Raw genomic sequence first — 23,159 nt, forward strand, 5'->3', positions numbered from 1 at the left:
CGTGTCCCCCAAGGCATAATCCCCCGGGTCTCCTCCTCACACTTTATTATGAGGCTACTTAACTTTCGGGATCGTGAAGAGGTCTTGCTTGCTGCCAGAATCTAAAGAGAGGTGTGCTACCAGAACAGTACGTTGCTTATCTTCTCTGACCACTACCTGGAGACTCAAAAGCTCAGGAAGTCCTTTGATTAAGTTAAAGCTGCTCTGCGAGCCTGCAATATTCACTACAGTGTCCTGTTTCCAGCACGTCTGTGGGTACAAGTTGGGGAGACGGTCCACTTTTTAACCTCCCTCCGCGAGGCCTCATCTTGGCTGGATACCCTCCTGCCACATCACTGACTGGAGAGGGCACCAACTACCTTCAGGATAATGCCCGGATAATTTGCTTTCATGTGGAGGTCCACTCTTCCAGCCTCTTTGCACAGTTGTGACTGCAACTTAACCTTAAGCTTGTGCGGCTTCTATGGCAGAAGTTTATGATTACTTACAGTTCTGCTTTTAATACAGCACTGTTCTTTATTCATGATGACTGCAAGGCCTGCTGCATACAACCCCTTACTTACTTGGGTCCTTTTAAGCATCTGCCTAGAAGAACTTGTTATCCTTGTTTGAAACTGGAACTATAAGTGTTTTCATACCAGCATCTCCATGGTTATCGGGTGTCTTTTTCTTTTTGTGGGTGAGCCTTTTTTCCATCAGCTCAAGTCCCCTAACTTTTTCTTTTCAGACCTGTTGTCTACCAGTTTAGGATTATGCACTCCATGATTGGGATGGGGTTTCGGGGTGGGGGGGGGGGGGTTCTTTTCTTCATCAAGTGGTGGAATGGGTTGCATTATTTGTTATTTTCTCACCTTTATGTTCTTACTCAATGTGGTGCTTTATTTACATGCATGTACTTTGTTTTCTGTTTAATGGTAATGCTTGAGGTCTTAGCTCATGTGTCTGTGTCTATTTTGCCTGCCGTCTGGGTCTGACCTACAGGCCTGTTTTCCCCTGATGTTTTAATTATCCAGTTAACCCCTCATGTCCTAGGTTAATATATTCTCATGGAATGTTCGAGGCCTTAACTCGGCGGGGAAACGTTCCCTGGTGTTTAAATTTCTTCAAAGATATAACCCTCAAATATGCATTTTACAGGAAACTCACCTTCAGGGATCCAGGATTAAAGGTCTTAGATGGCCATGGGGGAACAATATCATGCGACCTATCTTAGTTATGCCCAAGGGGTCAGTGTTTTGGTAAGAAAGTCCTTGTCGTTCCAACAATTGGAGCTTTGTACGGATCCAGGCGGCAGGTAGGCCATATTGCATACATCTATTTATGACAGGCCCATGGTCATTGCAGCCATCTACTTGCCTCCCCCTGCTTCCATTTTTCTATTGAACGATGTTATGCAAAAGTGTTACGATATGATGCCTCTGCTGTATTTTTGTTGGGTGATTTTAACCTAGTCCCTTGCCCAGACCCAGATAGATTGAGGGGAGCGTCTGGTGGTGCATCCAGGCTTGCACAGTGGGCTGACACTTTCGCCCTGGTCGACGTTTGGAGGCACATGCATCCATGTGTCAGAGAATATACTTGCCACTCATCCACCTTTAAGACTCTGTCCAGAATTGACCTGGCGTTGATGTCCCCCGCAGCACTTCGCTGGAATACAGATGTACACATATTCCCATGAGGTATGTCGGATCATGCTCCGCTTAGCTTATCTATTTCTAATCATAAATCCTCAAATACCAAACTTTGGCGCCTGTCTGGGTTCTGGGCAACGGATGAGAGGTTGTGGGAACCGCTTACTGAATCACTTTGTAACTATTGGATTTTGAATCGGGATACTGACTCCTCAGGGCTGTTGTGGGACTCATTCAAGGCTTTGGTCAGGGGGGAGTAAATCTCCTGGATCTCAGCAATCAGGAGGGAGGCATCCCGGGTGTAGACATCCTTGGAGTCAGAGGTGGCCAGATTGGAGGCAGACTATGTATTGTCCCCAACTCAGGATAGATACCAGCTCTGGCAACACATTCTGAGATAGCTCTCCCTCCATAGAGTAAAGAATACCAAAAAAGCCCTTTTATACTCCCAGCAGAGGGTGTTTGAGTATAGTGACAAAAATGGCCGGCTGTTGGCGTGGCTGGCAAATAGCCAGAATCCCTCCACTGATGTTGCGGGTATCTGTGGCATGGATGGCCAGTTGTTCTCAGATCTGGATCATATTAATCAGCAGATTATGCAGTTCTTTGAGGACTTAGACTTCTCCAAATCTGTATGTAACCCCGGAGAGCAGGCTAAGTACCTAGACTTGGTCAATTTCCCGACCCTGATGGTGGTGGCTAGGGAGTGACTGGAAGCTGACATTTCCTTGGAGGAGATTCAAATCGCTATTCGGGGCATGCAGGTGGGAAAGACACCGGGGACTAATGGTCTCCCTGTTGAGTTCTATTCTACCTTTGTGGACATAGTTGCTCCTAAACTCACAGCTTTGTTCTCTGATCCATCTTCTCTTACAGCACTTCCTGTGTCCTTTGAGGAGGGAGTTATCATTCTGATCCCCAAACCCGGCAAGGATCCCCAGGACTGTGCCTCCTATAGGCCTATTTCACTTCTAAATGTGGATGCCAAAATCCTAGGGAAGGTCCTGGCTAATCGCCTCTCTTCCGTTATTACGGACTTGATCCATGTTGACCAGACTGGGTTCATGCCGGTAAGGGGACAGACATAAATTTAAGACACCTCTTTCTGAACCTATCAATAACACATGACAATCCAGGTAGTAGAGTCATTGCCTCTCTTGATGCAGAAAAGGCGTTTGACTCCGTAGAGTGGCCGTACTTGTGGAAGGTTTTTGGGTGCTACAGTTTTGGCCCTAAATATCTCCATTTGCTCCAGCTACTTTATAGGGCTCCCAGGGCCAGGGTTCGCACCAATGATGTGCTGTCCCAGGCCTTCCCTCTTCATAGAGGTACAAAGCAGGGCTCTCACCTGTCCCCCTTCCTTTTTGCCCTGGCTTTGGAACCTCTAGGCAACTCAAGCTCAACTCTTCCACTGAATTTTCTAGGCAGAATTAATTTGATCAAAATGAGGATCCTTTAGTGCTTCAACTATGTTTTTAGGAACTGCCTGGTTTGGATTTCAGGTTCTTTTTTAAAGGAATTAGTATAGGTATAGGGTCCTCCATGCGTTTGGCCAGGTCTATGTTGTCCCTTCCGGCACTACTGGGGGGCTTGGGATTACCTAATTTCCAGATGTACTTCTGGGCTGCGGTGCTGGTGATGATTCATTGCTGAATGCAGGGCAGTAGGGCGATTGCGGCGGTATGTTTTGGCTCCCCTTGTATAAAATTACATACATGAACAGGGGATGCCCATCACTGTGTCTGATAAAAGTGGCACCAGGATGCAGGTTGCTTTTAAGTTTTTGTCTATGAGATTGCACTGTATCTTCTGTTTACTGTGTTAATTCTATGTATGAGATTTGTGTACAACAAAACACTATGATGTAATGTATGTATTGGAATGTTTTCCTTTTTCTCAATACAGCACCACTATTGTTAAAAAAAAAAAAAAGTGTAGTAATGTTAATTTAGATATCTTTATGTCTGCATAAACATCCCCAGTCATGTTACTAATCTTTACTCAACACATGTTACTGTAAAGTGACGTTAAACTTGTTAAACTTTGAAAACCAATAAAAAATGAACAATAAAAAGTCCTCTGTGTTGTGTCTTTGTTACCACTAATTGCTACTTTGTTCAAGATCTTCCTCTTCTATGTTATTATGTCACTTCTGTCATTTTGAGTTTGATTGCCTTGACAAGATAGTGCTGAGCCTGAAATATATTCAGACTTGTCCTTCAAGGTCCTGATGACCTACTTCCATCTGTTCTGAAAAAGAGATGGGTCAAATATAATTATGAACAAAGGGAAAGGTTTATTAAGATGTAAAATAGCTGCTTAAAATGTGAACTTGCAAAGTCAGTTTCATTTTTTTTTCAATATAATGTAAGGCTTTGTGTCAGATTTTTCAGGTTGCACATTAAAATATAGTGAACATTTCCGTGTTTTTCTTATTTTTGTTTTAGAATTGCCCAGCTATTTATTAAAATAGCTGTTAAGAGGGCAGTTTATTTATTTTTTTTCTTTGTAATGGATTTATCATTCCTTTATAAAGTGAGCAATGAATAATAATTTTTACATTTTTGCACATACGCACGTGTATCAAAAGGTGAAAAACAACAAAATGTATAATGTAGGTATACTGGACAGCCACTGAAATATCTCGTGAATATTTAAAATGAAAGCAGACACCAGGAGCAGTTTTGATAAAAAGCATAAAACAAAACTTTACTGGACATCATAATACATAAAGCTTCCTTACGCATAAAAGTTACCATAAACAAATACACAAAATACCACGTCTTAAACATATAACCCTTGTCCCAAGAATATTGAATAAATACTTAGCTCTGGTGGTGGACTCAGCAACTGCCAATGGATGTCTGCAACAACAGGATAAAGAGGTCTTGGCCGCATGTTTCTCCAACTCCAAACAGCCAAACGAACTAAAGAGAAAGGCATTCAGAACTCCTGGCTACATCATGGATGTTTCTGTGTGTCTCACAGAGGAGAGAGGGAAAAAAGGGCCTTTCTCATGCTAATTACTCCTTTTTATAGTCCTGTATACAAAAGACCACCCACAGGATGTGGTCATTCCTCTTGACCACCCCTCACTCATTTTGTGCATCAACACATGGCTGCACACCCCCCCCCCCACAACCACATGGCTCATTAAATATGCAGCAGCCATTTTATAACCACCTGTGGGTGGGACAGATTATTACACATGTATGGGAACATTTGTAAAAAATCCACAACTGATACAGCATGGTACAAGGTAGCATTGTTATCACCATTATCAATATAATATTATGTATTTCTACATTCTATATGTAGGGTTGCTGACCTATTACAAAGTCAAACTTACTTAACCACTTGCCGACCGCCGCACGACTATCTACGTCGGCGGTCAGCCCTTCACAGGCAAACTAACGTAGGGCTACGTTGCTTGCTTGTGAGGGTCTAGGGAGCAAGCGCGTGCCGCCGGAGGCGCGCTCCTGCTCCCGCGTGGTCACGGACCCCCCCGCGCGTGTGACCAGCGGACCCGATGTCCGCCGGCCACTCGGCGATCGGCGGGGGAGAGGGAGAATGTCAGGCAGCTTGTGTAAACAAGCGACCTGTCATTCTCCTCGCTGTAAAGACACTGATCACATGGATCTACTATGTAGATCCGTTGATCAGTGTCCTTACAGCTCAAGCCACAGCCAATCACAGTAGAAAGCACGCCCCTAGGGACACACACAGCCCCTCCCTCCCAAATAAAGTTAACCGCTTCACTACCAGTGTATTTTTACAGTAACAGTGCATATATATAGCACTGATTACTGTAGAAATGTCACTGGTAACCCCAAAAGTGTCAAAAATGTCAGTCAAGGGTCCGATCTGTCCGCCGCAATGTCGCAGTACCGCAAAAAAAATCGCAGATCGCCCCCATTACGTGTTAAAAAAAAAAAACAACAAAAATGACAAAAATCTTTCCCTTTGTTAGTAAACGCGATAACTTTTGCGCAAACCAATCAAAATACGCTTTTTGTGATTTTTTTTACCAAACATAGGTAGCATAAAACAAATTGGCCGAAAATTTTAAAAAATTTTGATTTTTACATTTTTTTTGGGGGGAATTTCATATAAAAAAATGTGAAAAATATTGCTATTTTTGGAAAATTGACACTCTTTTTTTGTTTATAGCGCGTGATCAAAAAATCGCACAGGTGATCAAATACCACCAAAAGAAAGCTCTGTTTGTGGGAAAAAAAGGACGCCAAATTCGTTTAGGTACAGCGTCGCACGACCGCGCAATTGTCCGTTAAAGTCACGCAGTGCCGAATCGCAAAATACCCCCTGGTCGGAATGGGGGTAAAATCTTCCGGGGCTTAAGTGGTTAAAGAAGAACTCTTCTTTTCCTCCCCAAAACAACAGATGCATTGTGCATGTGAACAAATCATATCCACACAGTCAGTTTATGTTTAACCACTTTAAGACCGGAAGATTTTCCTGCTTAATGACCAGGCCCTATTTTGCAATTCAACACTGCGTTATTTTAACGGACGATTGCGCGGTCGTGCGACACTGTACCCAAATAAAATTGACGTCCTTTTTTTCCTACAAATAGAGCTTTTTTTTTAGTGGTATTTGATCACCTGTACAATTTTTATTTTTTGCGCTATAAACAAAAAAAGAGCAACAATTTTGAAAAAAAAGCAATAATTTTCACATTCTGCTATATAACATTCCCATCATTTTTTTTTTAACATTTTAGGCCAATTTGTTTTCTGCTACATATTTTTTGGTAAAAATATTTGCAATAAGTGTATTTTGATTGATTTGCGCAAAAGTTATTGCGTCTACTAACTACGGGAAAGATTTATGTCACTTTTATTGTTTTTTTTTTTTTTTAGTAATGCCGGCGATCTGCAATTTTTAGCGGGACTGAGACATTGCGGCGGACAGATCGGACCTCTAGCTGACATTTTTGACACTTTTGGGGGTACCAGTGACACTACAGTAATCAGTGCTAAAAATATGCACTGTTACTGTAATAATGCCATTGGCAGGGAAGGGGTTAACCCTGTGGGTGATCAAGGGGTTAAATGTGAGCCTAGGAGAGTCATTCTAACTGTGGGGGGGGGGTGGCTTCTGAAATGACCATAGAGACATGCGATCCTATATAGCAGGATCACATAGTCTCTGTGATCATCTCAGGGAGAAGGACGGATGGCTGTGTTTACATCAGCCATCCGTCCTTCTCTCTCAGCAGGGGGAGATCGCCGATGTCAGGCGGCAATCGGAGCCACCTGACACACGCACTGGCTCTCCGGCTGACGATCGGGGGGCAGTAGAGCTACGTCCCTTTGCCCAGGAGCGGCTGCCTGCCACAGTAAATCTGCGGCGGGCAGTCATATAAATATATATATATTTTTTTCACATTCTGCTATATAACATTCCCCCCCCCCCCAAAAAAAAATGTCAAAATCAAAAATGTTCATCCTTTTAGGCCAATTTGTTTTCTGCTACATAAAACAAAATTGCAATAAGTGTATTTTGATTGGTTTGCGTAAAAGTTATCGTGTCTACAAACAGATTTATGTAATTTCTATTTATTTTTTACTAGTAATGGCAGTGATTTGCGATTTTTAGTGGGACTTCAAAATTGCGGCGGATAGATCGGACCCCTAACCAACATTTTTTACACTTTTGGGGGGACCAGTGACATTACTACAGTAATCAGTGCTAAAAAATATACACTGTTACTGTAATAATGACATTGGCAGGGAAGGAGTTAACCTAGGGGTGATCAAAGTGTTAAGAGTGAGCCTAGGGGAGTATTTACAACAGCTAACAGTCCTCTCTCAGCGGGAAGCGATCTCCGCTGCCCGGCGGCGATCTCTGCTGCCAGCCCCGTGGATCGGCACCCCTGCTGCCTAGTGGGGGTGGAGCATGCCAGCAGTGCATGCTCGCCCCCCAGCACCACGAGCGCGACCGGCGTAGGGCTACTTTGGTTCGTGCAGGAGAGCCAGCCAGTAAATGTGCGGCGGGCAGTCGGGAACTGGTAATAAACACTTATTGGTATTTTTTTTTATCAAAAATATATGGCAGAATACATATTGGCCTGAAATTATGAAAAAAAATTAATTTTATTTCTTTATTATTGGGAATGTTTTGTAGCAGAAAGTAAAAAATATTGTTTATTTTTCATAATTGTCGCTCTTTTTTTGTTTATAGCACAAAAAAACAAAAACTGCAGAGGTGATCAAATACCACCAAAGGAAAGCTCTATTTGTGGTAAGATTGCTGTCTAAAGTGAAGACAAATAAGTCACAGGGTCCTGATGGGATACACCCAAGATTATTAAAAGAGCTTAGTGGTGAGCTGGCAAAACCATTAACAGATCTATTTAACCAATCATTAGTAACAGGAGTCGTCCCGGAAGATTGGAAATTGGCAAATGTCGTGCCCATTCACAAGAAAGGTAGTAGGGAGGAATCGAGCAACTATAGACCAGTGAGTCTGACATCAATAGTAGGCAAATTAATGGAAACCCTATTAAAGGATAGGATTGTGGAACATCTTAAATCCCATGGATTGCAAGATGAAAAACAACATGGGTTTACTTCAGGGAGATCATGTCAAACAAATCTTATAGATTTTTTTGACTGGGTGACTAAAATAATAGACGGTGGAGGTGCAGTAGACATTGCATATCTAGATTTTAGTAAGGCTTTTGACACTGTCCCACATAGAAGACTTATCAATAAACTGCAGTCATTGAGCATGGACTCCCATATTGTTGAGTGGATTAGGCAGTGGCTGAGTGATAGACAACAGAGGGTTGTAGTCAATGGAGAACATTCAGAACAAGGTCATGTTACCAGTGGGGTACCTCAGGGATCTGTACTGGGACCAATTTTGTTTAATATCTTCATAAGTGATATTGCAAAAGGCCTCGATGGTAAGGTTTGTCTTTTTGCTGATGACACAAAGATATGTAACAGGGTTGATGTTCCTGGAGGGAAACGCCAAATGGAAAAGGATTTAGGAAAACTAGAAGAATGGTCAGAACTCTGGCAACTGAAATTTAATGTGGATAAGTGCAAGATAATGCACCTGGGGAGTAAAAACCCAAGGGCAGAATATAGAATATTTGACACAGTCCTGACCTCAGTATCTGAGGAAAGGGATTTAGGAGTAATTATTTCAGAAGACTTAAAGGTGGGAAGACAATGTAATAGAGCAGCACGAAATGCCAGCAGAATGCTTGGATGTATAGGGAGAGGTATAAGCAGTAGAAAGAGAGAAGTGCTTATGCCGCTGTACAGAACACTGGTGAGACCTCACTTGGAGTATTGTGCGCAGTACTGGAGGCCATATCTCCAGAAGGATATAGATACTCTAGAGAGAGTTCAGAGAAGAGCTACTAAACTAGTACATGGATTGCAGGAAAAAAATTACCAGGAAAGGATAAAGGACCTTAACATGTATAGCTTGGAAGAAAGAAGAGACAGAGGGGATATGATAGAAACATTTAAATACATAAAGGGAATCAACTCGGTAAAGGAGGAGAGCATATTTAAAAGAAGAAAAACTACCACAAGAGGACACAGTTTTAAATTAGAGGGGCAAAGGTTTAAAAGTAATATGAGGAAGTATTACTTTACTGAGAGAGTAGTGGATGCATGGAATAACCTTCCTGCAGAAGTGGTAGCTGCAAATACAGTGAAGGAGTTTAAGCATGCATGGGATAGGCATAAGGCTATCCTTCATACAAGATAGGGCCAGGGACTATTCATAGGATTCAGATATATTGGGCAGACTAGATGGGCCAAATGGTTCTTATCTGCCGACACTTTCTATGTTTCTATGTTTCTATGTAAAACAAAGACATTAATTTTATTTGGGTACAGTGTCGCATGACCATGCAATTGTAAGTTAAAGTAACAGAGTGCCGTATCGAAAAAAAATGGCCTGGTCATTAAGGGGCTAAAACCTTCCGGTCCTTAAGTGGTTAAGTGATTAGTCCTCTGCATTGTGTAAAAAAGCTGTGTGATCCTGTATGCACAGATCCTCCCCTTTTTGTACGTTTACTCTGGACAAGTCCAGATAAGACACAGTAAGTTTAGTTAAGCTGCACATGCTCAGTTCAGTCTCTATTGCTGGATAGAACACTTCCTGGTTTTAGCTGAGCTATTCAGGTCACATGGTATTGATATCACACATGTGGGTGTGTATACAGATCCTCAATGACAGCCCAGTCCCTAGGGGGGAACATAGGGGGTGGGATGTTTCATCTTGATTGATGGATAATCCGCCTCCCATAAAAGCACGAGGACACAGGCTATAGTGGATTTCAAGAGGCAGTGAACTCTCTTCTTACATGAACACTCTAGGCTCAAGCGGACCCTGCAGAGTATCACGTGACCGCGTTATACAGATCAGCTAACAAGGTATATAGCTGCAGTATTTTAATGTAAAAATATTTATAAGCTGTGGGCAGTGCGGGGGGAGGTTTGCTGATGAACATTTTTTATATTACTGGGTATAGTAACACTTTAAATCTTGGTGTTTTTTGTTTATTTCCTCCTGATCTATGCATTTAGCCAGCATAAAACAACCCCTGCACTTTGCCTAAGTGCAGGAGTCTCCTGCAATGCAGACTTGTCACTGGTATTTGCTCCTTGTGACAGATGTCTGTATATGCCTCCCTGTGGACAGCTTGTAGTGGGTGGACCTGCTGGCTCTGGTCCAAAGCTCTGCTCTCTGTGACTATGTGCAGCACAGTGATGATGACACTACTTTTACAAAATAATATCTTGGTTTGTAAATTTTTTAGTGAAAACAATGTGGATTTAAATCCTTTATGGCTACTGAAGAATAAATCTAAATAAGTGTTTGTTCCTGAAGTACAGCTTTATGAAATGGGTCTGTTAACAGATCTGTCACTACATCCTGTCCGATTCTCACAACTAAAAACACAGAATGGCACTCTATATCCAGTCAACTGCTTGCTGCAGGAATTTTAGAGCCATAAGTAAAGATATCATTCCCTCTATTTAGCTAGAAAATAAACACCTCAAGAAGTGTTGGATTCTGAGACTTCAGGGCCACCTCCCCTCCCTCTGGCCCATATGTCATCACAGTACTTCTACTGGAAATACAAAAATCTTGTAAGATTAGCAGTGATTGCTGCTGTATTGAAAACAATGATATCTTATACTGGTCACATTTATTTATTTGTTTGTCTCGTTCCAAAACCTGGACTAATGTTTAGATTTTCATTGGATCAGTGAGTTTGGGGTGGAGGAACATGACTGGCCTGCACAGAGTCCTGACCGCAACCCGACAGAACACCTTTAGGATGAATAAGGGTCCTTTCAAACGAACGATCTGATTAGATCCGCCTGTCAGTTTTTTAGGCGGACCTGGTCGGATCCTCCATGCATCCCTATGGGTCAGCGGATGTCACCAGAGACATCTCAGCTGACACCCACTGCTATCTGCTTGCGATCCTGTCCAGGAAATCCAGGCGGATGGAAACCCTATTTTCCATCCATCCAGAGGATTGGATTGGATCGGATGAGAATGGACAGGCGGTCCATTCTCATCCGATTCCCCCATTGAGGACAGCAGGGAATCTGATAGTTCAGTCTCCGCACACAGAGCGGAGATGGAGCTGTCCATCCGCCTGCTTAGCAGGATCGATCCCCCGCTGAGCGGACCTCATCGGAAGGCGCAGTGTGTGAAAGGACCCTTAGAACGGAGACTGTGAGCCAGGCCTTCTAGTCCAACATCAGTGCCTGACCTCATAAATGCACTTCTGGAAGAATGGTCAAACATTCCCATAGACACACTCCTAAACCTTGTGGACAGCCTTCCCAGAAGAGTTGAAGCTGTTATAGCTGCAAAGGGTGGGCAAACTCAATATTGAACCCTACGGACTAAGACTGGGATACCATTAAGGTTCATGCATAAAGGCAGGTATCCCAAAACTTTTGACAATACAGTGTATATGACACACAGACACACAGACACACAGACACACACACACACACACACACACACAGACACACAGACACACAGACACACAGACACACACAGACACACACAGACACACACAGACACACACACACACACACACAGACACACACACACAGACACACACACACAGACACACACACAGACACACACACACACAGACACACACACACAGACACACACACACAGACACACACACACAGACACACACACACAGACACACACACACAGACACATAGACACAGACACACACACAGACACACACACACACACACACACACAGACACACACACACACACACACATACAGACACACACACACAGACACACAGACACACAGACACACACAGACACATAGACACACACACACACACAGACACACACACACAGACACACACACACACACACACAGACACACACACAGACACACACACACACACACACAGACACACACACACAGACACACACACACAGACACACACACACACAGACACACACCCACAGACACACACACACACACACAGTATTTTATAAAAATGCCCTTTTACCAATTTAATAAGGCAAATGGGAATATCCTAAATTAGCATTTCTCAGTTTTTTTCAGTAAGCAAAATCCCAAGGCACCCAGTGTATAATGTAAAAAATGTAAATATTACCTGTCAGTGGAAGACCTGAGCATGGGACAATGCACACAACTGCCTTAATGAAATGACCTTTACATCAAAAGCCCCCCAAACACATCGGGGCCCTGCCTTCACATCAGAGACCCCCCATAATGTCAAAATCTCCCATGATGTTAATGTCCTCCCTAAACATCATATATGTCAGAGTGCCTCTATCACATCAGATTGTCCCCATCACTGAGTCCTCTCCTCACATCTGATTCCCCCTACCACAAAGCTCTGGAGGAGACAGACTATCCTGAATACTTAGGGTGGTCCTGCATGGAACCCACCCTAGATCAGCCTCTTAAATTGCCATTGAGCAGGTAAGCTAGCTTCCAATTTTTCTTGTTCGAAAAGCTCCAAGTTGCAATGCGCACACGCAAAACAAAACACCCGGTGCAATAAAAATATAAACACTCAAAAAAAAAAACGCACAGCTGCTAAACCATAGCAATGAATGACACCATGTATAGTGCCCTTGAGTTCCATTCGTGGTTATGGTATAGTTGGCCAGTCTGCTCACATCATGGCAACTTATGACACTGTTCCAGGGCAAATTGGGCCAAATGCTTGAGCACCCTGGGGTAACCCAAATGACACCCCAATTGAGGAACAATACTCTAAATGCAGTACCCAATCAATAGTAAATCTGGTAACATTTTCATTGCTCTGACTTCTCTACATAAATGTTCTACAGTTTACAGAAATTTGGAAATCACTTTTTCTGCAGCAGTTTTGCTATATATGCTGGACCACAATGGTGAGTATATTCAAGAAAAGGCTACAGAGCCGTAGAAGCAATCATAACCTTTATGCCTTTGATTTTATTTCTTGCCTGTTTACAAATGTAGCAGTTTATGATAAAAGTGTTATTTGCAGATTAAGTTTGCAGGCAGGGCTGACTCATCTAACTAGTGCTGGAATATTGACACAAATCTTTGCAATTCCACAAGGCAATAAACGATCCAGTTGATTAAATAGTAATACTTGTGAGGCACATATTTAAAACTAATTAGTTTTATGACTATGATCTCAACACAACATCTTTTCATTCTGGTTTTACATTAAGTCACTTATAATTACTTATTAATTGCGAGAAGATTTACTCATGCATATGCTTTATCCTTCAGCATTGCTTTTGTTGCGTAATTATTTATTTTGCTTTCCGCTGCAGATCAGCAATATTAACTAATTGTGAGTTGGTTATTGGTTTGTTCCAGAGATGACTTCATTCTATATACAGTACATAGCAGCAGCATGCAAGAGTTGTTTGTCACAAAAATGTCCCCGTATATTTACATCTATTTACATACAGCTGACACTCATGCACTTACAATAAAACTTTGGATTGAGAGTAACTTGGTTTGAGAATGATTTGCAAGTAGGGTTGAGCGGACACCTAGATGTCCGTGTTCGACGGGTTCGGCCGAACTTTAGAAAAAAGTCCGGGTCCGTGTCCCGGACTTTTACCGAACTTTTCCCGGACACCGAACCCCATTGAAGTCAATGGGGACCCGAACTTTAAGGCACTAAAATGGCTCTAAAACACCAATGGAAAGGGCTAGAGTGCTGAAAATGACAGCAAAATGTAGTTAAGAGCATGGCAAGTGCTCTGCAAACAAATGTGGATAGGGAAATAACTTAAAACAACAAAAAAAAAACAGAAAAATAAAACAATGTTCTTCATCTCTGAAGGACGAGGCCCATATGGAGTAGGAGGGAGGTTGAGGTGGTGGTGGATGTGGCGGTGTCATAGGCGTGCGCACAGGGTGTGCCGGGTGTACCTGGGCACACCCTAATCACCTAGGGCACATAGCATTATCGCTCTGTTTGCCAGTGAGGAGATGGGAAAGATCTCCCTCTGACCTGCTCTGCTCTATTTCTCTTTGCCAGCAGGGAGAGTAATGTATCGGGGCCATGTACATGTAGGCAAACACATGCATGTGTATTTCAACTTTGGGGTGCACACCCTAATGCAATAGGCTGCGCACACCTATGGGCGGTGTAGGTGGAAGCAGCGGTGGAGGAGGACCAGGGCCGGATTAAGAGCATCATGGTCTTGGTGCTGAGGATTTTGAAGGGCCTTAAGGGCCGTGCCTTGGAATGCACCCAGAGGAGGAAGGGTGCAGCCATGCATGCCTAATTCAACATGGGATGCTGTCTCTGAAGCCCATAAACACATCCATGCATCGGCAACTGTCCCTCCTTGTCAGGCCTTCGCGCTGTGTGGGGAGGTTCTGAGGGTGCTGCCTGGGGAAGCGAGCATAGAAGCCAGACTTCTGTGTTTACAAGTGACAGAAGAGCGGTCACAGTGAATATGGCCAACCCGGGGCCTATATAAAAAGGTAGGGGCCTGGAGCTGCAGCTCCAATAGGCCCTACGTTAATCTGGCCCTGAGGAGGAGGACGAGGTAGCCAACACTGCTTCTTTTCACAAATTTTAAATGAGGGTACACCCCAAAAGAGTGAGAAAGAGCAAAAATGGAACAATGCGTGGGTAAGGTCGGTATCCATTGCTATTCTGCACAAGGTACGGAAAAGTCCAGTGGGATCCATGCCTGGTTCATTTTAATGAACGTGAGCTTGTCCACATTGTCTCTGGACAGGCGGCTGCGCTTGTCTGTTATAACGTCCCCAGCCGTGCTAAATACCCGTTCAGATAATACACTGGCTGCAGGGCACGCCAGCACCTCCAAGGCGTAAAGGGCAAGCTCAGGCCATGTGCCCAATTTGGAGACCCAGAAGTTGAAGGGGGCAGACCCCTCATTCACTACATGTAGGCGTGTGCACACATACTGCTCCACCATGTTGGTAAAATGCTGCCTCCTGCTAAGACGTTCCATCTGAGCTGCTGGTGCTGCTGTTTGTTGTGGCGTGCTGACAAAGCTTTTCCACATTTCGGCCATGCTAACCCTGCCTTCTGAGGTGCTGGCGGTGCCCTGGTTGCGTTGGCGACCTCTTCCTCCTCCTCCTCCTCCTCCTCCTCCTCCTCTGCCTTGTGCTTCCACTGTGGCCCCGCTGTCAGATGGGAATGCCAGCAGAATCGCATCTACCAGCGTGCGCTTGTACTCGCGCATCTTGCGATCGCGCTCCAGTGAGTGAATTAAGGACGGTACGTTGTCCTTGTAACGGGGATCCAGCAGCGTGGCCACCCAGTAATCAGCACAAGTTAGAATGTGGGCAACTCGGCGGTCGTTGTGGAGACACTGCAGCATGTAATCGCTCATGTGTGCCAGGCTGCACAGAGGCGACGAAAGGCTGTCCTCTGTGGGAGGTGTATCGTCCGTGTCCTCTGTATCCCCCCAGCCACGCACCAGTGATTGCCATGAGCTGGCCTGGGTGCCACCCTGCTGTGAACATGGTTCCAGCTCCTCCTCCAGCTCCTCCTCCAGCTCCTCCTCCTCCTCCTCCTCATCCTCCAGAACTGTGCCCCTGCTGGACAATTGTGTCCCTGGCATTTGTGTGTGCAGGAACCCACCCTCGGAGCCCCTTGCGAATGACTGCCCTGAAAGCCTTTGAAATGTTACCTCTTCATCCTCCTCCTCCTCCTCCTCATCCTGTGCCACATCCTCTTCCATCATCGCCCGAATTGTTTTTTCAAGGAGGTATAGAAGTGGGATAGTTAAGCTGAGAACGGCGTCATTGCCACTGGCCATGTTGGTGGAGTCTTTAAAACAGCGTAACAAGGCACACAGGTCTCGCATGGAGGCCCAGTTATTGGTGGTGAAGTGGTGCTGTTCCGCAGAGCGACTCACGCGTGCGTGCTGCAGCTGAAACTCCACTATGGCCTGCTGCTGCTCGCACAGTCTTTTCAGCATGTGCAAGGTGGAGTTCCACCTTGTGGGCACGTCACATATGAGGCGGTGAGCGGGAAGGCCGAAGTTACGCTGCAGCGCTGCCAGGCGAGCAGCAGCAGGGTGAGAACGCCGAAAGTGCGCACAGACGGCCCGCACTTTCTGCAGCAGCTCTGACATATCGGGGTAGTTTTTAAGGAACCTCTGCACCACCAAATTCAGCACATGCGCCAGGCAAGGGATGTGCGTCAAACCGGCTAGGCCCAGAGCTGCTATGAGATTTCGCCCATTATCGCACACCACCAGGCCAGGCTTGAGGCTCGCTGGCAGCAACCACTCATTTGTCTGCTGTTCCATGCTCCTCCACAACTCCTGCGCGGTGTGTGGTTTGTCCCCCAAACAGGCAAGTTGTAAAACTGCCTGCTGTCGTTTAGCCCTGGCCGTGCTGAAGTTGGTGGTGAAGGTATTACGCTGTCCGGATGAGGAGGCGGTAGAGGATGAGGTAGCGAAGTAGGATGAGTTAGGAACAGGAGGCAAACTGAAGCGCCCTGCAATCCTCGTTGGTGGAAGGACATGCGCCAAATTGCTATCCGCCTCAGGCCCATCCGCCACTGCATTTACCCAGTGTGCCGTTAGGGAGATATAACGCCCCTGACCGTGCTTACTGGTCCACGTATCGGTAGTTAGGTGGACCTTGGCACAGATGGCGTTGCGCAGTGCACACCTGATTTTTTCCCCCACTTGGTTGTGCAGGGAAGGGATGGCTTGCCTGGAAAAGTAGTGGCGGCTGAACACAACGTACTGTGGGACAGCCACCGACATAAGCTTTTTAAAACTGGGCGTCTCCACCAGACGGAATGACAGCATTTCAAAGGCCAATAATTGTGAAATGCTGGCATTCAGGGCCAGGGATCGCGGGTGGGTAGGGGGGTACTTCCTCTTCCTCTCAAGTGTTTGGGAGATGGAAAGCTGAACACTTCCACGGGACATTGTGGAGATGGTTGTTGGTGACCCAGGTGGTGGTGTTGCTGACAGATCGTCTGTTTGCGGGGTGGCAGGTGCCGGTATGACTACAGAGGTGGCTGGAGCGGCCGAGACTGCAGCAGAAGAGGAAGCAGGATGAGCCAGAGACGTTTCTTGGTTTTGAAGGTGTGTACTCCACTGCAGCTCGTGCTTTGCACTTAGATGCCTGATCATGCAGGTTGTGCTCAGGTTGAGAAGGTTTATGCCTCGCTTCAGGCTCTGATTGCACAGGGTGCAAACCACTCGTGTCCTGTCATCAGCACATTTTCTAAAGAACTTCCACGCTAGAGAACTCTTTTGAGCTGACTTTGGTGCGCTCGTTCCCTTGCTGCGTTGGGCAGTAGCAGGCGTAGTGTCTAGGGCACGGCTGCTCCGCTTCTGCACCCTGCTCCCTCTTCTGCTGTGCTGGTGGCTCTGTGCGACCACCGCCTCTTCCTCCAAAATACTCAGGTCACCTGCATGACCTTCATTCCATGTGGGGTCGAGGACCTCATCGTCCTCCACATCATCTTCCACCCAGTCTTCACCCCTGCCCTCCCTGTCGGTCTCCACAATGCTGAACGCCGCAGCAGTTGGCACCTGCGTTTCGTCATCATCGGAGACGTGCTGTGATGGTCCTTCCATGTACTCATCTTGAGAAATAAGTGGTTGGGCATCGCTGCACTCAATCTCTTCCACTTCTGGGGCAGGGCTAGGTGGATGGCCCTGGGAAACCCTGCTGACAGAGTCCTCAAAAAGAATAAGAGACTGCTGTATGGCTTGGGGCTCAGACTGCTTGCCTGATTTGCAAGGGGGTGAGGTGAAAGACGGTTGGACATTGGCTGCAGGTGCCAACTCTGACCTTTCTGCAGTAGACTGGGTGGGAGACAATGTGAAGGAACTGGAGGCACTGTCAGCAGCAAACCAATCTACTATCGCCTCTCTGTGTTCTGGCCTCATCACTTCTAGAGGCGTATGATGCCCTACCAAATACTGCTGCAGGTTCTGTCGCCTACTCACACTTGAGGAAGGTGTTTCACTTGTGCGTGTAGCTGGCACAGATCGACCACGTCCTCTCCTTGCAACAGGAGCTCTAGCAGCAGCACCACGACCCCGGCCACGGCCCCTATTTGACGCTCTCCTCATATTTCTGAAATTTAAGATCTTGCCCTAGAAAGGTCTTTATTGAATAGCAGAACAAAAGAACAACAGTATCGCACGGGTGTATCTCACAGTCAAATAAGCAAACTATGCCGCAATTTAATGTTTTTTACACCAAAAGGGTGTGTATTGAATAGCGGAATAGGATAAAAAACTGTGTATCTCACACGTACAAACACAGACTAGGCCCGATTAAATTTTTTCCTACCCTAAAGGGAGGATGAGGAAGAGGAGTATGGAACAGGCAGCACCCTCAAATCTTCAGAAGTATGAGATGAACCTCAAAAACTTGGAAAGGTGGATCTCACACGTACCGACACAGACTATTCCGCAATTTAATTGATCCCCAAAGGTTTTTATTGAATAGCGGAATGGGAAATATGATCAAAAAAAGTGTATGTATCTCACACGTACAGAAGCACACTAGGCCCCAATTACTATTGTTTGTACACCTAAAAGGATGGAGGAGGAGGAGGAGGAGTATGGAACAGGCAGCACCCTCAAAGCTTCAGAAGTATGAGATGAACCCCAAAAACTTGGAAAGGTGGATCTCACACGTACCGACACAGACTATTCCGCAATTTAATTGATCCCCAAAGGTTTTTATTGAATAGCGGAATAGGAAATATGACCAAAAAAAGTGTATGTATCTCACACGTACAGAAGCACACTAGGCCCCAATTACTTTTGTTTGTACACCTAAAAGGATGGAGGAGGAGGAGTATGGAACAGGCAGCACCCTCAAAGCTTCAGAAGTATGAGATGAACCCCAAAAACTTGGAAAGGTGGATCTCACACGTACCGACACAGACTATTCCGCAATTTAATTGATCCCCAAAGGTTTTTATTGAATAGCGGAATAGGAAATATGATCAAAAAAAGTGTATGTATCTCACACGTACAGAAGCACACTAGGCCCCAATTACTATTGTTTGTACACCTAAAGGGATGGAGGAGGAGGAGGAGGAGTATGGAACAGGCAGCACCCTCAAAGCTTCAGAAGTATGAGATGAACCCCAAAAACTTGGAAAGGTGGATCTCACACGTACCGACACAGACTATTCCGCAATTTAATTGATCCCCAAAGGTTTTTATTGAATAGCGGAATAGGAAATATGATCAAAAAAAGTGTATGTATCTCACACGTACAGAAGCACACTAGGCCCCAATTAATATTGTTTGTACACCTAAAAGGATGGAGAAGGAGGAGGAGGAGTATGGAACAGGCAGCACCCTCAAAGCTTCAGAAGTATGAGATGAACCCCAAAAACTTGGAAAGGTGGATCTCACACGTACCGACACAGACTATTCCGCAATTTAATTGATCCCCAAAGGTTTTTATTGAATAGCGGAATAGGAAATATGATCAAAAAAAGTGTATGTATCTCACACGTACAGAAGCACACTAGGCCCCAATTACTATTGTTTGTACACCTAAAAGGATGGAGGAGGAGGAGGAGTATGGAACAGGCAGCACCCTCAAAGCTTCAGAAGTATGAGATGAACCCCAAAAACTTGGAAAGGTGGATCTCACACGTACCGACACAGACTATCCCGCAATTTAATTGATCCCCAAAGGTTTTTATTGAATAGCGGAATAGGAAATATGATCAAAAAAAAGTGTATGTTTTTCACACGTACAGAAGCACACTAGGCCCCAATTACTATTGTTTGTACCCCTAAAAGGATGGATGAGGAGGAGGAGGATGAAACAGGCAGCACTCTCAAATCTTCAGAAGTATGAGATTGTGTTCACTGTACCCCACAAAGATTGTGTTCAGTGCACCCCAAAAGGATTGTCTTCACTGCACCCCACAAAGATTGTGTTCACTGTAATCCACAAAGATTGTGTTCACTGTACCCCCCAAAGATTTTGTTCACTGCACCCCACAAAGATTGTGTTCACTGTACCCCACAAAGATTTTGTTCACTGCACCCCACAAGGATTGTCTTCACTGCACCCCACAAGGATTGTCTTCACTGCACCCCACAAAGATTGTGTTCACTGTACCCCACAAAGATTGTGTTCACTGTACCCCACAAAGATTTTGTTCACTGCACCCCACAAAGATTGTGTTCACTGTACCCCACAAAGATTGTGTTCACTGCACCCCAAAAGGATTGTCTTCACTGCACCCCACAAAGATTGTGTTCACTGTACCCCACAAAGATTTTGTTCACTGCACCCCACAAAGATTGTGTTCACTGTACCCCACAAAGATTGTGTTCACTGTACCCCACAAAGATTTTGATCACTGCACCCCACAAGGATTGTCTTCACTGCACCCCACAAGGATTGTCTTCACTGCACCCCACAAAGATTGTGTTCACTGTACCCCACAAAGATTGTGTTCACTGCACCCCAAAAGGATTGTCTTCACTGCACCCCACAAAGATTGTGTTCACTGTAATCCACAAAGATTGTGTTCACTGCACCCCACAAGGATTGTCTTCACTGCACCCCACAAAGATTGTGTTCACTGTACCCCACAAAGATTTTGTTCACTGTACCCCACAAAGATTGTGTTCACTGTACCCCACAAAGATTTTGTTCACTGCACCCCACAAAGATTGTGTTCACTGCACCCCAAAAGGATTGTCTTCACTGCACCCCACAAAGATTGTGTTCACTGTACCCCACAAGGATTGTCTTCACTGCACCCCACAAAGATTGTGTTCACTGTACCCCACAAAGATTGTGTTCACTGTACCCCCCAAAGATTTTGTTCACTGCACCCCACAAGGATTGTCTTCACTGCACCCCACAAGGATTGTCTTCACTGCACCCCACAAAGATTGTGTTCACTGTACCCCACAAAGATTGTGTTCACTGTTCCCCCCAAAGATTTTGTTCACTGCACCCCACAAGGATTGTCTTCACTGCACCCCACAAGGATTGTCTTCACTGCACCCCACAAGGATTGTCTTCACTGCACCCCACAAAGATTTTGTTCACTGTACCCCACAAAGATTGTGTTCACTGTACCCCACAAAGATTGTGTTTACTGCACCCCACAAAGATTGTGTTCACTGCACCCCAAAAGGATTGTCTTCACTGCACCCCACAAAGATTGTGTTCACTGTACCCCACAAGGATTGTCTTCACTGCACCCCACAAAGATTGTGTTCACTGTACCCCACAAAGATTGTGTTCACTGTACCCCCCAAAGATTTTGTTCACTGCACCCCACAAGGATTGTCTTCACTGCACCCCACAAGGATTGTCTTCACTGCACCCCACAAAGATTGTGTTCACTGTACCCCACAAAGATTGTGTTCACTATACCCCACAAAGATTTTGTTCACTGCACCCCACAAAGATTGTGTTCACTGCACCCCAAAAGGATTGTCTTCACTGCACCCCACAAAGATTGTGTTCACTGTACCCCACAAGGATTGTCTTCACTGCACCCCACAAGGATTGTCTTCACTGCACCCCACAAAGATTGTGTTCACTGTACCCCACAAAGATTGTGTTCACTGCACCCCAAAAGGATTTTCTTCACTGCACCCCACAAAGATTGTGTTCACTGTACCCCACAAAGATTGTGTTCACTGTACCCCACAAAGATTTTGTTCACTGTACCCCACAAGGATTGTCTTCACTGCACCCCACAAGGATTGTCTTCACTACACCCCACAAAGATTGTGTTCACTGTACCCCACAAAGATTTTGTTCACTGTACCCCACAAAGATTGTGTTCACTGTACCCCACAAAGATTTTGTTCACTGCACCCCACAAAGATTGTGTTCACTGCACCCCAAAGGATTGTCTCCACTGCACCCCACAAAGATTGTGTTCACTGTACCCCACAAGGATTGTCTTCACTGCACCCCACAAGGATTGTCTTCACTGCACCCCACAAAGATTGTGTTCACTGTACCCCACAAAGATTTTGTTCACTGCACCCCAAAAGGATTGTGTTCACTGCACCCCAAAAAGATTGTGTTCACTGAAGCCCACACACAGAAAAATGGATGTGGATCACTGACACCTGCCTATCTCCTATCCCACACCACACAGCAATATCGATTGTAGTTTGTAGAACACACTGACCCTATAATTCAGCAGACTCTATCCCTAAAATGCCTACAACTCGCCCTGCCTAAACACTCCGACCTGACCCTAAATTCTATCCGGACACCAATTCGTTTTCCCTGCCTGTCTTTCCCTAATCAGCAGCCAGCACGTATGTGTGCTCTGTCCCTGAGCTAAGCAGCAGAATGACGCCGCTGCGGCTGCCTCGAACTTATAAAGACTTGGTCACATGCTTCAGACGGCCAATCACAGCTACTCATACATTTGCAGGCATGGCTGGGATAGCTTAAGGCACACCAGTTAAACGATTGTTGATTGGCTGTTGAAAGCCCGCCATGAAAAGAGCGCCAAAACATGCAAAACCCGGAAATAAATGACCGAACACGGATTTTTTACCCGAACATACAGTAAAGTGTCCGTGTCCGTGTTCGGGTAACAAAAATCCAATTATTCGGCACGAACACGAATAATACAGTCCGTGTTCGCTCAACACTATTTGCAAGACAAGGAACCTTTTTGTTTATAAACCTTAACTTAATAAACAAGCGATGTCTTGATATACAAGTAGCGTCACGTCACAACAGAGTATAAAAGAGAAGAGAGGCACCTCTAAGTGTAGCAATATGGTTACATTTAATGAAGGTACAACATTTAGCAATTCACACGGTTGATGATAAAACAGGCACATGTAAGTATGCAGGCATCCGGGGTAAAGCTGTCCACATAGACTATCTTCTGCACCACCAATGGCGTCATCCCTTCTACGCTACGCTCCACGAACGCTTCAAGCCTCACTTTCAAATCGCTCTAACTGCAGAGTAGTCTTCCCAGTCAGGATTGCAGACTGACAGCGGTGA

The sequence above is a fragment of the Pelophylax lessonae genome, assembly GCF_965119305.1.
Source record: "Pelophylax lessonae genome assembly, chromosome: 4".
Classification (NCBI taxonomy): domain Eukaryota; kingdom Metazoa; phylum Chordata; class Amphibia; order Anura; family Ranidae; genus Pelophylax; species Pelophylax lessonae.